The sequence below is a fragment of the Choloepus didactylus genome, chromosome 14 (genome assembly GCF_015220235.1).
Source record: "Choloepus didactylus isolate mChoDid1 chromosome 14, mChoDid1.pri, whole genome shotgun sequence".
Classification (NCBI taxonomy): domain Eukaryota; kingdom Metazoa; phylum Chordata; class Mammalia; order Pilosa; family Megalonychidae; genus Choloepus; species Choloepus didactylus.
In genome coordinates this window covers 85,855,761-85,870,033 of record NC_051320.1, presented here as the reverse complement: position 1 = coordinate 85,870,033, position 14,273 = coordinate 85,855,761, and the positions used below count along the sequence as shown (strand labels likewise).

At 49.4% G+C, this 14,273-nt stretch overlaps 1 protein-coding gene across 6 annotated transcripts in view; it reads left to right on the top strand.

The window, feature by feature from the left end:
• The first annotated feature begins 717 nt into the window (after window positions 1-717).
• The window catches only part of ASAP1 (ArfGAP with SH3 domain, ankyrin repeat and PH domain 1), a 377,838-nt gene continuing 364,282 nt past the window's right edge, over window positions 718-14,273 (top strand). For all 6 annotated transcript variants that reach the window (XM_037802373.1, XM_037802371.1, XM_037802368.1 and 3 more), the window contains exon 1: window positions 718-842. The gene's annotated coding sequence lies outside the window, so the exon portion shown is untranslated. The remainder of the gene's footprint in view (window positions 843-14,273) is intronic.

Genomic DNA, 14,273 nt, shown 5'->3' with positions numbered 1-14,273 from the left:
CACCTATTAACCACTACTCTATCCTGACTCAGAAAGGCCCTGCCCCCTCACGCTGGGCAAAAATGAGGAAATTTAGCAGAGAGGAAGCGGTGACAGGGGGCAGCCAGAAGTCATTTCTTCACTGAAATTCCGGGAAACGGAGAGGAATTGCAAGCCCATCCTCTGCAGGACGGGAAAGAGGCCCAGGCCCATTCCCGGGGTCCCGAGTGTCAGAAAGGCCCCACCCAAGGCGAAGCCTTCATTTGTAGGAATCGCACCCTTCCTATCTCCGGGCGCAGAGGCCGCAAGCAGGCGAGTGAGTGCGGCTGGGGGCAGAGGGCGCCAGGCAACGGCCTCCGCCGCGCCCCCCGCCCTAGGTCGGGCCCCCTGGCCTCCACGACTCCCCCTTTCCCCCGCCCGTGGTCGGCGGACCAAGGGTTAAGGGAAGCGGGAGCCCCTCGGCGCGGAGCGGCCCCCGGGCCGGGAATGCTTAGTCAGGATTCTGATTTCCTGCAGAAGTGTTTGGATTTCCTGAAACCCGCGCCCTCCGCCGCCGAGCGGGATCGTCCGAGCCGCCTAGCGTCGCTGCGGCCGCCCTCCCCCTCCGCACATGGTCGCCCGCCCCTTCCTGCGCCGCGCTCGGCTCCCGCGCCTCGCCGCCGCCGCCGCCGCTGCGGGCGGGTACTCTGCGCACGGGAAGCCCCCGGGCCCAAGTGGGCTCGTACCGGGCCGCGTATTTGTGCCGTTTGGGAAGCCGCGAACGCCCGGCCGAGGGGTGCCGGGGCGCGGGCGTCTGCGCTGCTGCCCGGGGAGCCGGCGCCGAGCCCGCGATCGAATAATGCCCAGCGGCCCGCCCGGTCCCGGTGAGTTGCAGGGCACCCGGGGTCGTTCTGCGCCCTCTCCCCGGCCCCCAGCGCGGAGAGGGGCCGGGCCGGTGCGCCTGGCGGGCTCCCGGGCCCATTCCCAGCGAGGGGCGCTCTCTCCGCGGGGAGGGAGCGGGCGCCGGGACGGGCTCTGCAGGGCCTCCGAGGCCGCTTAAGAGGTCTCTGCGTCCCCTTCTCGAGAGAGGTGCCGGGCGGCGAGCCTGGCGGCCCCCTGTTCTACGAAACGCTTACGTGAGGGATGGTGGGGCCGTGTTTCTGCGCCCCCCTCCCGGAGAGGTGCCGGGACTGCGCGCCTGGCGGCCCCGACCCGCCGCTGGGGCGCCCTCGGCGCGCCGAGGCGCGGGCGCTGGCCGCGGCATTGTCTCGTTGGCGTGGTGGAGGAAAGTTCCTGGCAGGGCCAGTACCGCCGCTGCCGGCGGCCCCGCAGTCCCCGATCCCCGTCCGGGCACGGGCTGCCAGGCGGGCCCCATGCCACTTGCGAAAAGCCAACGAAACGGAACGACATGAAAATAATGATAATGATAATGATAATAATAATAGAAACAAATCCCACTTGGGGCTTGGCATTTGCTCACGGGAAGACAAGGGGAAATGGCTTGTGATTTCCGCTCGTACCATTTTGGGACCTGCTGCTTTTTCAAAGGACAATGTGAAGTTTAAAAGAAAAAAGAAACTGGCTGGTGTCGAGTATTCTGCGGTTTAATATATCCTGAGCGTTAATCCCGCGCACTCCTTGCGCGGTTTCCTTGAATAATTTCTTTTTCCACTAGTGCACGGAGACGATAGCCAACTCGATAGCTTGACCTCAGCTTTACCTGTGCTAATCAGAACAAGAACTTTTTCCCAGTGCTTTCCCATATACTCGATCAGATTGTTTTGGCATAATTGATTCTGGGATGGCAGTAGGGCATGGATTACTGAGTCAAGTTTTGGGATTGTGAAATATAAGTCAGTCTTTAGATCGTTTTGTCTTTACTTCAACCCTCACTCCAAGGGCTTTACGTGTTGCCAATTAGAGATGCATTGTACGCATTAAGAAGATACCAGCCTGGAAACACCCAATCTCAACAGTTTAGAAAGAAAAATGATCTTAGGAACCATCTATTCCTGTCCCTTGTTACAGGGATGAGGCCCAGAGAGGTGATGTAACTTCCCCAAGGTCACACAGCCAGTTGGTGACATGGCCAGGAACAGTGTCAAAGGCTTCAGACTCCCAATCCAGTGCTCCTTCCACAGGGCCAGATTATGGTCTCCGGACCATGAAACAGGCTTTGGAAATATGTTTTCTTTGCATTATAAACTTAATCGCTTTATTGCCTTCTCTTGTTCTAACTTATCTGTTATTGTTGCTATTTTTGAGACATGCAGTTATCTCAAACTACATATTTTGAGATAGGGAATTAAAAAATTTTGCTAAATCCTGCTCTTACGAGATTCAGCCAGCAAATGGATTTGAAACATAAAATGGGTGGTGCATTATATGTGGAATTACTTTTCTTCATCCCATTCTTTTTTGAAAAATAGGAACTCCGAAGTCGGAAAAAGGGCAGTATTTTAGTGCATAATGTATACTGCATGTTGTTTTCTTTACTTGATTTTCAGCCCTCCTATTTCTTGTGAGCTAAGCAGCCCATCTATTTCTTCTCATGAGAGCTCTGAAAGGCTGGTTCTTCATTTTTAGTATGTGATAGTGTTGGAGAGGACTTTTTTGCAAGGTTGCCATTTGGTGAAGGAAATTGAAATTCCTTCTAGTTCCCCAGTCCTCACCAGCCACAGTAAACCAGATTTTCAAAATCAGTCCAAGACTTGCAGGCCCAGAGGTGAATGTGTGCATTCAAATGGGGCCCTGCCTGGTGAGGACCACCTCCCAGATGGCATCTCCACTCTGTACCCAGGTGGCTGCGGTCTAGGGGAGAGAAGGAAACACATGTTATCTGGGACACTATTGTCTCTGATTTTCCCCAGCAAGTTCTCAGTGGTTGTATTTGCTTGACTCCTTTCACCCCACTCTTTTTTCCCCTGTGTTGTTTTCTCTTCTCACTTCTCTCCCAGCCACTATAGCTGGCATGAGCTCTAGAAGTCTTTGCTAGAGGAATGCACAAATATGCCCCACATAAACAATAGTGACAATGCCATCTAGCATTTATTGAGTACTTGCTGAATGCCCCAGGCACGTGTTACTGCGTAAGAAGTCCCATGGAGGAAAGCCGTAACCCTGAACTGCACTACTCAATCACCTGAAATCCACAATCATTCTTTCATTCATTCATCCTCCAAATATTTGCCAAGTGCCTCCCCTGTGGGAGGTGCCAGGCATGCAAAGATGAATAGGATCTGATTTTCAAGGCCTTCTGTTTCCAGCCTCATCTTTCAATGTCAGCTCTACACTTCTTTTTTAATGACTCAACCCAACAAACATGCGCTGTGCATCTGCTACAGGAGAAGCACTGTGTCAAATACTGATGATGCCGTGATGCGGGGCAGACCCGGGCCCCGCCCTCATGGGGCTGCCATTGCGGTGGAGGAGATATTTGAAAAAGAATATCGAAAAAGAAAGAAGCAGGTAACTTCTAAAAAGTGAGTGATTGTGGTACTAGTTAGCAAGGAAACAAGCACAAACAAGGGACAGGAATAATGACTCAAGGAGGAGGGGGCTGAGTTGCGCTAGGGAAAGACCATTCTGGGACAGAAGGGCCAGACACTGGAGTGTCTGGGTGTTTTAGGCAGTGCTGGGGAGGTTGTTTCAACACCCAGTCCCTCCCAGTTCAAAGGGAAGTCCTCAGGAGTGATGACGGGATCTGATTTGCATTTTAAAGAGACCACTTTGGAGACTTGGAAGAGATTATAGGGGCAAAGAGTGGAAGCAGGGAGACATTTGGAGGCCCTTGCAGTTATCCAAGAGGGAGATAGTATCTTAGACCAGGGTGATTGCAGTGGGGATGGAGAGAAGTGGATGGTTCCCACCTAGCTTTTGGAGGTAGAATTGATGGGTGTTGGTGATGGGAGGAATCAAGGGTGATTCCTAGGGTTCTGCCTTGAACAGGATGGTGCATGGGGGCCTCATTTTGGGAGTCCATATGGGACAGAATACATTGGTGGAGAAAATCAGGAGTTCAGCATTGTCCATGCCCAAAATGACATGTCTAGGAAGCTTCCAAATGGAGATTTCAGGCAGGTGGGAGAGCCTGTGACACTGGACCTCCTAGGAGGCTTATGGGCGAGAGACCTGAACATGGAACTCTGCAGCCTGAGGCTCAGCCCCCAGCTGCCTAGTTGCCAGCACACGTTCCTTCTCCTGGTTCATTTCTCTGAGCCTCTGCTTATGTTCTTCCTCCATAGGATGTTCTTCTTTCCCAAGCTAATTCTTACTCATCCTCTCAATGCACCTGTGTCTTTAGTTCCTGGAGGATGCCTCTAACTCCCCTGCTCTCAGATCCCTGGATTTACCTTCATCATAACCTTCAATTGAAGTTAACTTTTTTAGTGTCTTACATGTATGGAAAAAAAAACTCGGTTCAGGCCCTGGCATGTAGTAAGTGCTCAACCAATGTTAACGATTATTGTTATTATTATTAGTGATGGGGACCATAGACAGGTATATAAATAAAAATTATGTTACATTAGCATAACTGCAGTGATAGATGGTATACATGTTTCCTGTTGCTGCTGTAAGAAATTGCCTCAAACTCAGGGGCTTTAAACAACACAGATTTATTATCTTACAGTTCTGGAAGTTAGAAGTCTGAAGTGGGTCTTCCTGGATCATTTCAGACTCAGGAGGCAGCAGGGCTGTATTCCTTGTGGAGGCCCTAGGGAGAATCTTTTCTTGCCTTTTCCAGCTTCTAGAGGCTGCCTGCATTCCTTGGTTCATGGCCCCTTCCTCCATTTTCAAAGCCAGCAACATCAGGGCGGTCCTTCTCAGGCTGCCCCCTCTCTGGTTCTCTGTCTTCTATCTCTTTGGCTTTTAAGGACACCTGTGATGACAGTGGGTCCATCTGGGTATCCAGATAATCTGCCTGTTTTAAGGTAAATTGATTAGCAACTTTAATTCCATCTGCCACCTAGAGCCCCCTTTGCCGTATAAAGTGACATATTCACAGGTTCTGGGATTGGGACATGGGCATCTTGAGGGGCCGTTTTCTGCCAGGCACAGATGGTGAGAGGTTCCTGACCCAGTGTGTGTGTGTGTGTGGGGGGGGGGGGGGGGCGGGGTCAGGGAAATCTTCCCAAAGGTGTCCATGCAGGGGTGGAGTCGTCTCACTTGTTCCCTCCCTGCCCTCCCCAGTGTGGCCATTCATTTATTCATTCCTTCGGAGAAACCCTTCTCTGTGCCGGGCTTTTCGTGAAAGGCTCAAGTTGCGGATCCGGTTCGCTGTGCGTTTCTCAGGCCGCAGGACGGATTGTTCACTTGCAGTCCAGGGATACTAACTCTTCTCATCTTGCCTCATGAATTAATTAAATTTACCAACCCATGAAACTCTGCCTGCCCAGCTACCCTGGCATCAACTCCAGGAAGGGATTGGGAGGGTGAGAGGTTGGCGCCCAATTTAAAGTCTCCTGTGGTTGATTTCTCAGCGGCGTGAATCCCAACACGTATGCCTTTTGTACACCTAAAATCTCCATTCCAAACAGCTAGATCCCGAACCACAGCCAGCCCTGTCCCCAGAGCAAGGCTACTGGCCACAAGAGAGGTTAGGGGGGAGCATGTGGCTAGATCAGCACAAATCCATGTGAACCACTAGGGGAAAAAGAACCGAGAGCTTGGCAGCGTTTGGTGGGGCCTGGCAGGGTGGCCCCATCTTCTGAACGTAGGGGAACACACAATGACGTGTGTAGCCACTGCAGAGGGCTAATTAAGACCACATTTCTTAAGTCCTCTCAGTTATGTAGAAGGAATGGGCTCCTGTCCCAGAGGCTCACAGGAAGTAGACAGTTTCCTGAGCCTCTAAGCACTTTGGGAGTCACATTAGCTCTTCTGGCCCGCAGAGCACTGGGATGCCAAGAGGCAGAGGCCGTTCGTGGCTTGGAGTCTCCCTGACAGCCCCTTCCATTGCAATCCCTTGGAAATGGTCCCCCTTGTTGTATTTTTGGCATTTCCTCTTCCTCTCTGCCCTTAGTAAGGAAATGCAAAGGTGCACAGAGTTAACAAATCAGAAAAATTAGTGAGTTATGTCCTTCCGATGACGGGTCCCAGCTGGAGTCTGGTTTGGGATAAAGAAAAGGCCTGTGAGTGCTTCCTCCAGATGCAGTGGGCGTCATGTGGAACAAGGTGGGTGCGGACCATCTGCAGGTGGGACGGGAAGACGGGTGTCAGGACAACACCTGCTCATGGCTTCTGGGGTGTGGCGTGCATTGCCCTCGTCAAGGGTGATCAGGAATTTTCTGCCAAGGCATCTGCTTTTATAAAGCTCTACCCGTGTGTAACTCTACTGTGTTCCTATCTTGTGTGTTTCTATCTAACTAGTTATCCTTCCCGGTAGAAACATAAAAGGAGTGCTCAGCCATTGCTTTGGAGTGCTTCTTGATCAAGGATGGGGAACCAGAAGACCCTGGGCTCTCTTACTGACTGCAGCTGAGTGGGGTTTTCTCCCTTTCTCGATTTCCTTGTGTTTGCACTTACTATCCTGTCTTAGTGGAGAAAACGTAGAAAAACCAACCAGCCTAGGGGTGCCCAAGTGGTTGGCATCATTGCAGCTAGCTTGTAGGGATTGTATTCCTCATTTGCTTGCCTCTTCTCAGGATGGGCATCTTGAGGGGGGGCTCCGTGTCTTGTGCCTCTCGTTTCTCTCGTGCCCCGCCACTGGCAGGCCCCCCCAGGAGAGCTGCGTTGGCTTGAGTTGGTCTGCTCTGTTACCGTATTGGTTGAATTTTCTCACCATTGAGTTTTTAATTTTAATGACTGTACATTTTACTTCTAGAAGTTCTCTTTGGATCATTTTCAGATAGGACCTTTTCCTTGGGTCCTATTCTTTCATTAGGGTTTTTTGTTCTTATATATTATCTTTGTTTTAAACATACTGGTGTTCTTTCTCTGACTGCCCTGTTAGGTTAATTCCAAGATGCCAGTGCACCCATTTGTGTTGTGTTGTTTGTTTTGTTGACGGGTGCGTGTTGGTTTATACAACCCACGAGATTCCCACCCAACCTGAATAGTAGAAGTATTTCCGCAGAGTGGTTTTATGCTTCAGACGAGGACCAAGGGTGTCCTGGGTCCTGGACAAGTCTCGACATGAGCTTTTGGCCCCGAGATTTCAACACTAGACTGGTGGTGTGTGTTTGGTCTCTCCGTCCACACCCAAGGGTTTACATTTTTCCCAGGAGCCTGTTCCCCACCCATGCTCCGAGGCAGACACAGGCCTTCTTGGCATTTCCCTGGACTGATGGGAGGAACTTTCAGGCCCTCTTTTCAGAAGAGATTTTGGTTCCTTCGAAGAGGGGTCTTGGCTCTTCTGTTGCTTTGATAGACACCAAGTTGAAATGAGCCAGGTTCATATATTCAGTCTTCTTTTTCAAACCAGGAAAAGAAAGAAAATATTTACAGAAATGTAAAAATCTCCATCTTGGTATCCATATCAGAACATTAGCAATAAAAATTCAGATCAGCAAACCCTTGCGGAGCCCCTCCTAGGAGTTTGCCTGCTGCAGGGACCCCGTGGAGAGGGGCTGGAGATGAATAAGAGTCAGACCTTCAAATGCCACTTTCTTCTATATAACCTCCAGTGTCTAGTACTGTGCCTGGCACAGGGAAGACAATACATATTTGCAAAGGGAGGAGGGAAGGAAGGAAGGACAGAAGGATGGATGGAAGGAAAAAGGAAGGGAAGGAGAGAGAAAGAGAAGGAAGAAGGAAATTTGTATGCTTGAAGGAGACAAAACCTGATGCAAAAGACGTAAGAGAATGAAAAATAGCACTGAACTGAGACGTAGAAGTCTGAGTTCTGGTCCGGGAACTGCTATTGACTAGTTATGTGATCTTTAATAAAAGTCCCTTGGCCTCTTTGTGGCTCAGTCTCCTCACCTATATAAAAAGAGTGGTAGCTCCTGTCCCGACAGTGGGATAGTGAATGTGGGAGGGTGGGAAGCTGAGGAGTGCCTCAAAGACGAAAGGGGTCTTTCTCGACTCCGAGGCCACTGGGACGTGGCTTCCTGTGGGCACCTTCCCTCATGGCTGTCGAGCCATCTCAGGACTCTGCCTTCTCTAGAAATCACTGTGGGCACTGGGTTTTCAAGGGTGGGACCACAAGCGTTTCAGCCTGTCCAGACTGAGCTGCTCTTTGGTATGAGGTCAGCTGGGCCTTGGGGACCAGAGTTGCCTCCCGGACCCAAGCAGTACTCGTTCCCAGTGGTTCCCTGGGCCTGCACACGTGAGGGCTGAGCTGCGGGGACACCCATTGTGGGATGGAACTTATGCGTCATATAGTCTACACTGCCCCTGACCCGCTTTTTCCATGGCCTGGTGCTCTGGGTGGTGGTTTTCACCATCTCTCCAAGGCCTGTCCTTTGGCCAGGTCACTCTTTTTTGCCCGAGGTGACTCAGTGGGCAGAGGGTAGGAGCATTCGTCCTGATGTAATGGGAAAACGACTGGACTTGCAATCAATAATCGTAGCTAATACTTATTGCACATCAGTAGGCGTCAAGCACTATTCTAAGCTGCTTTCCTGTATGAACTCATTTAATCCTCATAGTAACCCTGTGAAACAGATGCTCTCATCATTCGCATTGTATCCTGAAGTAACCTGAGATACACACAGGCTAACTCACTTCCCCAAGGTCAGGCCCAGTAAGTGGCAAGCTTTGAAGCTAGGTGACCTGTGATTAGTGCCCACTCTTAACTGTGATGCAATACTGCCTCTAAAGACTTGAATTTGAATTCCGTGTCCTGATCCCTCATGTGGCCTTGGGAGAGCCTGCCCTTGGCTTTTCTCAGAGTCTCTCTGACCATCGGGTTCCTCTTCTATAAATTGGAAAAAAATCTTGCAAGCTTTTTTTTTTTTTTATAAAGGTGCTAAATAGAGCAGTATATAAGGAAAGTGGCTAAGCCTGGGCTTGGCACATAATTAGTTGTAAACCAAAGTGGTTCTGAAACTGGGTAAGAGTTTCATTTGCAGTATCAATAGGGAGAGGGAGCATGAAAGAGCTAATTCATTTCACTTGCAAGAATTTTCATTCCACAGACTTCTTCAGCATATCCTTCTATGTGCCAGACATTTAGGGCCCAAGGATGAAAAATCAAAGTCCACACACTCGAATACTTTACAGTTGGGGTAGAAGAGAAAGGTGTGTGGCTGTTTACAGTTTTGGGCTGATGTTTGTCCCTGCTGTGGTGAGGTTAGAAAGGACTAGCCGTGAGTGCACGGGGAAGGGAGAGCCATTGAGCCCTGAGGTGGTCAGAGAAGGCTTTGTGCAGAGGCTCTTGGAGGCTGGCAGGATTTCAGTGAGTGTGGGGGCATGGGGTGGGGGGACGGGGACGGTCAAGGCTGCGAAGAGCTGGGTCAAAGTCCTTGTGGTAGGAAAGTTCTGGTGACTTTTTTGGAGGGCTGAAGAAGACATTTGTTTAAGGAAAAAGGTAAAAGTTAACTCTAACAGCAGCATTTGGGTTTCTCTTTGGAATGCGCCCATCCCTGTTTCCTATCCCTTACTGTCACAGAACTCCTGATCTAGAGGAGCAAACTGTGGTTGTGTTTATAGACCTTCCCATAATAGCCTTTAGCAAATTTCCTCTTGTAGGACAGTTACTTCCTCAGAACTAAAATAGATGGGCGGAAGGGTGGAGATGGATATTTTCAGATTACACTCTGTTTCATGGTGTGCTTGGGAGGGAGTGGGTGATAAGTTGTAGCAGATATTGCTGGTTGCCTGTTCTCTCCCTCTCTTCCTTACTGACGGAACATTGATCTTTTCAGAAGCCCACCTTCCAGGGGCTTCAAGGGAGGTGGCCCCAGCCACAGGGATACATTACTCTGGTCTTCTTAACCCTTGGCAGTGATTGGTGCAGGAACAGGTATGTCACACAGCTCTGGTCAGTACAATATGAGGCGAAATTTGTTTGTGGGGGGTGTGGGCTTTGAGGAAAGAATATTTTTTTTTCCGTCTTAAAAGAGACATTTAGGAAGAAACAGCCTCTCTAATACTGTGGGATATCATAGGGTTGGCATGTGATACCTGGAGCTGTGGCAGCCATCTTGGGACCGTGAGGGAGCCTAGCTTTAAGAGTCCTGCTGAGCATGGCAGAGCAGAAAGATGGAGACATTGAACACCCTTTCTTTAGACTATTTTGAGTTGGATTTTCTGTAGCCAAAAACCATCTTAACTAATACAGAAGGGGATGGCCCCCTCACATGACATCTCTGAAATTCTGGTTCACCTGTTGCCTCCCTCACCCTCCACTTTCACCCACCAACTACCAACCTGTTTGATGTTCTCCACCAGAGTCTTATACTTTTATACCTTCATGCTCTTATTATTTCTTCCACTTGACTTGCCCTTTCCCTAACTTCTCCACCTACTAAATATCCAACTTATTCTTTAAAGCATGGCTCACATGCACCCTCTCTGTGAAGCCTTTTCTGGTCTTCCCTGTTGCAATTATTTTCTTCTTTGAGCACCATAACACTTGTTGCCTCGTATTCATTCTTTGTGTATTAAGTGCTTACCATGTGCCAGGGGCTGGCGCCATCTCTGCTGTCCTGGAAACAGGGGACATAAGATACATGGGACACCTGAAGAGGTGCCTGATGCCACCTTACAGGCAGGGCTGGAGAAGACATCCTCAAGTGAAGCTCGAAATAATGTATAGGGATTAATCAGGAAAGAGCGGAAGGAAGGGAAGGAAATTCTAGGCGTAGGGAACCGCCTAAGCAAGGCTGTGGGTGGTAGGATAAATAGGGTGGTATGTGCTGGCAACTCTGAGCGACTCAGTGTGGGAAGGCAGGAGCCACATCCTGAAACTAAGAAGTTTGGACTTTATCTTGAGGCCATTGCGGAGCCATTGAAGGGCTTAAGACATGAGTGTGAGGTGACTGACACCTGCTCTTTAGAAAGGTGACTCTGGCTACATTGGACTGAATAGATTAGGTGGGGAGGACATGAACTGAAAGCAGGGAGGCATGTTAGGGTGCCCTTGTGGGAGTCTGGGAGCAAGTGGCCCAGGAGATGGAGAGGGAAGACGTGGAGGTACGTGGGTCAGCTGGCTCAGGGATGGATGGACGAGGGGCATGAGTTTTGGGAGAGCCGTTGAAGGCGCTGAGCTTTCTGGTTTGGTGCAGTGGCTGGGTCTGATCTGTAACCTCCTCAGGCTCCGGGTCTGACCAGTCTCTGCATCCCCAGTGTGCACAGTTCCGGACTTCAGTGGAAGATGGGGTGAGGAAGTAGCAAGTCTGTCCCCTCTCTTCTTTCTCACGTTCTCCAACAACTTCAGCTGTCTTTGGTTCCTGTTTCAGTGGAACACACAAGGAGAGGTGATAAGATTTTCCTGGTGTTCTGACCTCCTAGGTCTGAGTCTGGAGAAGAGATAGTCCCTCCTTAATGTCCACTGCCCCACTGCCTCTCTTGCTCCTCTCCCAAACCAAACCAGTGCTGCCTTTACCCACAGTGAGCCTATTCTAGCATCTCCCATCAGGTCCTTCTGTGCCTCCCCACAGTCCCTGCCTCAGGCTCCTCTGCCCTGGCTTTCATGTGACCTCTGGACGATACAGCCCTATCCTAACTCCCTGTTTCCCATTCTGGTCCCCCCACCCCACCTTAGTCCATCCTCCATGCTGCTGCCAGGGATCCTTTATCCCAGCCTCCATGCCTGGGCAGACAGGGAGGAGGAAACAATATGACCTTTTCAGCGACTCAGACCTGGGGTCCTGGCTCTCTGCTTACTCACTGGACAAGATGCTTAACTTGTTGAGCCTCTGTTTCCCCAGCTGTGAAACAGGGATGAACTGCCTTACCGAGTGATAGGTTAGTGAGAAAATACATTAACATGCCTCCTAAAGCACACACACACATGCATACACATACAAACATGAACACATACAAACCTCGCCCACATGTATAGACATTCGTGCACTCACGTACACATACATACAAACATGCACATACATACACTTGCACATATACACAAACACACATTGGTTTTGTTTTTTCCCTGCAGTCTTGGTTTTCTCAGTGAGTCCTTAGTGCCCACGTGGCAGAGTGCCCACCCTGTAGTAGACTAGGTACAGCTCCATGTTGGATGAAAAAATGACTTCATTCTTTTTTTAGAGTTTGACAATTATTTTGTTGCTACTTGAGAAACTCTTTTGAGTCGTCCTCTAAGGTCCAGAAGGAGTGTCACCCTGGTGTTCAGTGGAGTTCAAGTGGAGGAGGGAACAGAAGCTGAAAGTTGAGCTCTGGCTTCCTGACTCCAAGCCCTGTGACTTCCTGGGCAACCAGGAGCCACATACTGGGGCATGTTGCCCGGTTCTAAGATGCATCATCATGTAAAAGGGTGTGGGCCCTCCAGGCAGCTATTGTGGAGAACAACAAATTCAGCCGTTTGCATAAGCAGGGTTGCATGAATTAGTGAAGCATACATGTGTTGCTCTTTAAAATTCATTTTTCTGAAAGAATCTTAATGGATATGATGTGTATGTGTTGTATTCCCATCCTGGAACAAGTTGGGAGTTGATTGGGGTAAGTGGAATTTAGCCATTATTTTTAATTTTTGGTTTGAAGAAGGAAACTGTGTTAAGTCTTTGCTGATGGTAATCCTGATGGAGCCGAAACCGGAAGTCTGCAGATGGTTATCATATTATCGGAAATAAAGCTTCTGTTGTGTAGTCTGTTGATAAAGAATTTTGGATCCTCTTTTCAGGGTGACTCAAATGGCTTGAATCCTAACTCTTACTGGCTACTTGCTGACCCTGGGCAAGTTCTGAACCTCTCTGAGCCTCAGTTTTTTTACCTGTCAAATGGAGACTTCTGTCTGACAGGCAAGAATTCCATGAGTTAATATGTGGAGAGTAGTGAAAATGGTGCCTGGTACACAGTAACTAGGAGAAGAAGAAATGTTAGCTATCGTGATGATGGTGACGGTGAGGATGGTGGTTGTGAGGATGGTGGTGATGATGATGATGGTGATAGTGATGATGGTGGTGGTGATGATGGTGATGTGATGGTGATGATGATGGTGGTAATGGTGAAATGATGGTGGTAATGATGGTGTTGATGGTGGTGATCATGATGATGATAGTGATGATGGTGGTGATAGTGATGGTGATGGTGTTGATGGTGATCATGATGATGATAGTGATGATGGTGGTGATAGTGATGGTGATGGTGGTGATGGTGATGATGATGATGATTTTGGCATCTGGCCTAAACATGCCTACCAAAACCGTGGTCATGCATGGCTGACCATATATAGACTTGTAGCATTAATTCAGCTAACACTGGCATGAATGTACCTTCCAATTTTGTGTGCTAGTCATGCCTCAAAAGGGCCTTTGTTGACAACTATCTTGATATTGTACTAGGAACAGGAGATTAGAAGTAAATACTCCCAGTATAGAGAATGAGACTGACACTAAAGGAGCAGTTCCTCAAGAGGATGAAGTGACTTTTGATCTGCCACATGAATGTGTTGAAAAGGGGATCTGCAAAGAGTTCTGAAATGGTGGCCTTTGAGTCACCACATAGACAAGGACTGACCGGTGATTTGGGGGCCGAGGGCAGAGATTGTGAACAGGTCTGGGGTGGTAAGCAACAGCTACTATGCACCAGGGATCAGAGAAAGCTTTGATGTGATGTGGTGGGATGGGGAAGGGGTGGGAACTGGGGGATGGGGGGGTGGGAATTGGAGGCAACTTGACCCTGGAGAATTGATCAGGGACAAGTTTGAGAAGGAGATTGGCTTTAATCCTGCTGCTGTGAAGATGAGATTTGTGCTTTAGAAAGTCCACTCTGATGGGCGTAGCTATTGCTCCTTCATTGCTGAACTGTACGTTGGCCTCCCTGCGTGGTGCGTTGAGAAGAAATTCAGACAGAAGGGGGGAAACACCGATTTTTAAGGATGAAAAAAGTGACAGTGTGAGACTTACCATGTCATAGAGACAGTGTAGTTGTGGTTGTGGTAGAGAGAATGTGAACTTGGGCATCGGATGGTCCTGGGTGGAAGTCCTGGGGGGTAGGAAATCCCAACAATGTCCCTGTCTGTGTCCTTTGGCAACTTAGTTTCTCTGTGCCTCGGTTTCCGGCCTTTTCAGTTGCATTGCTGACACCCACTAGCTGAGGTTGTGGAGGTTAAAATGTGTTCTTGTAGCCGAATGAATACCTGTCATGTGCACAGACAGGTCTCTGGAAACGGACTTATCAATGCTTGTGAAACCAGACACTTAATATTTGTCAATACCAAGAGGGTGCTGGGTTCTTGGGAGAAGGGG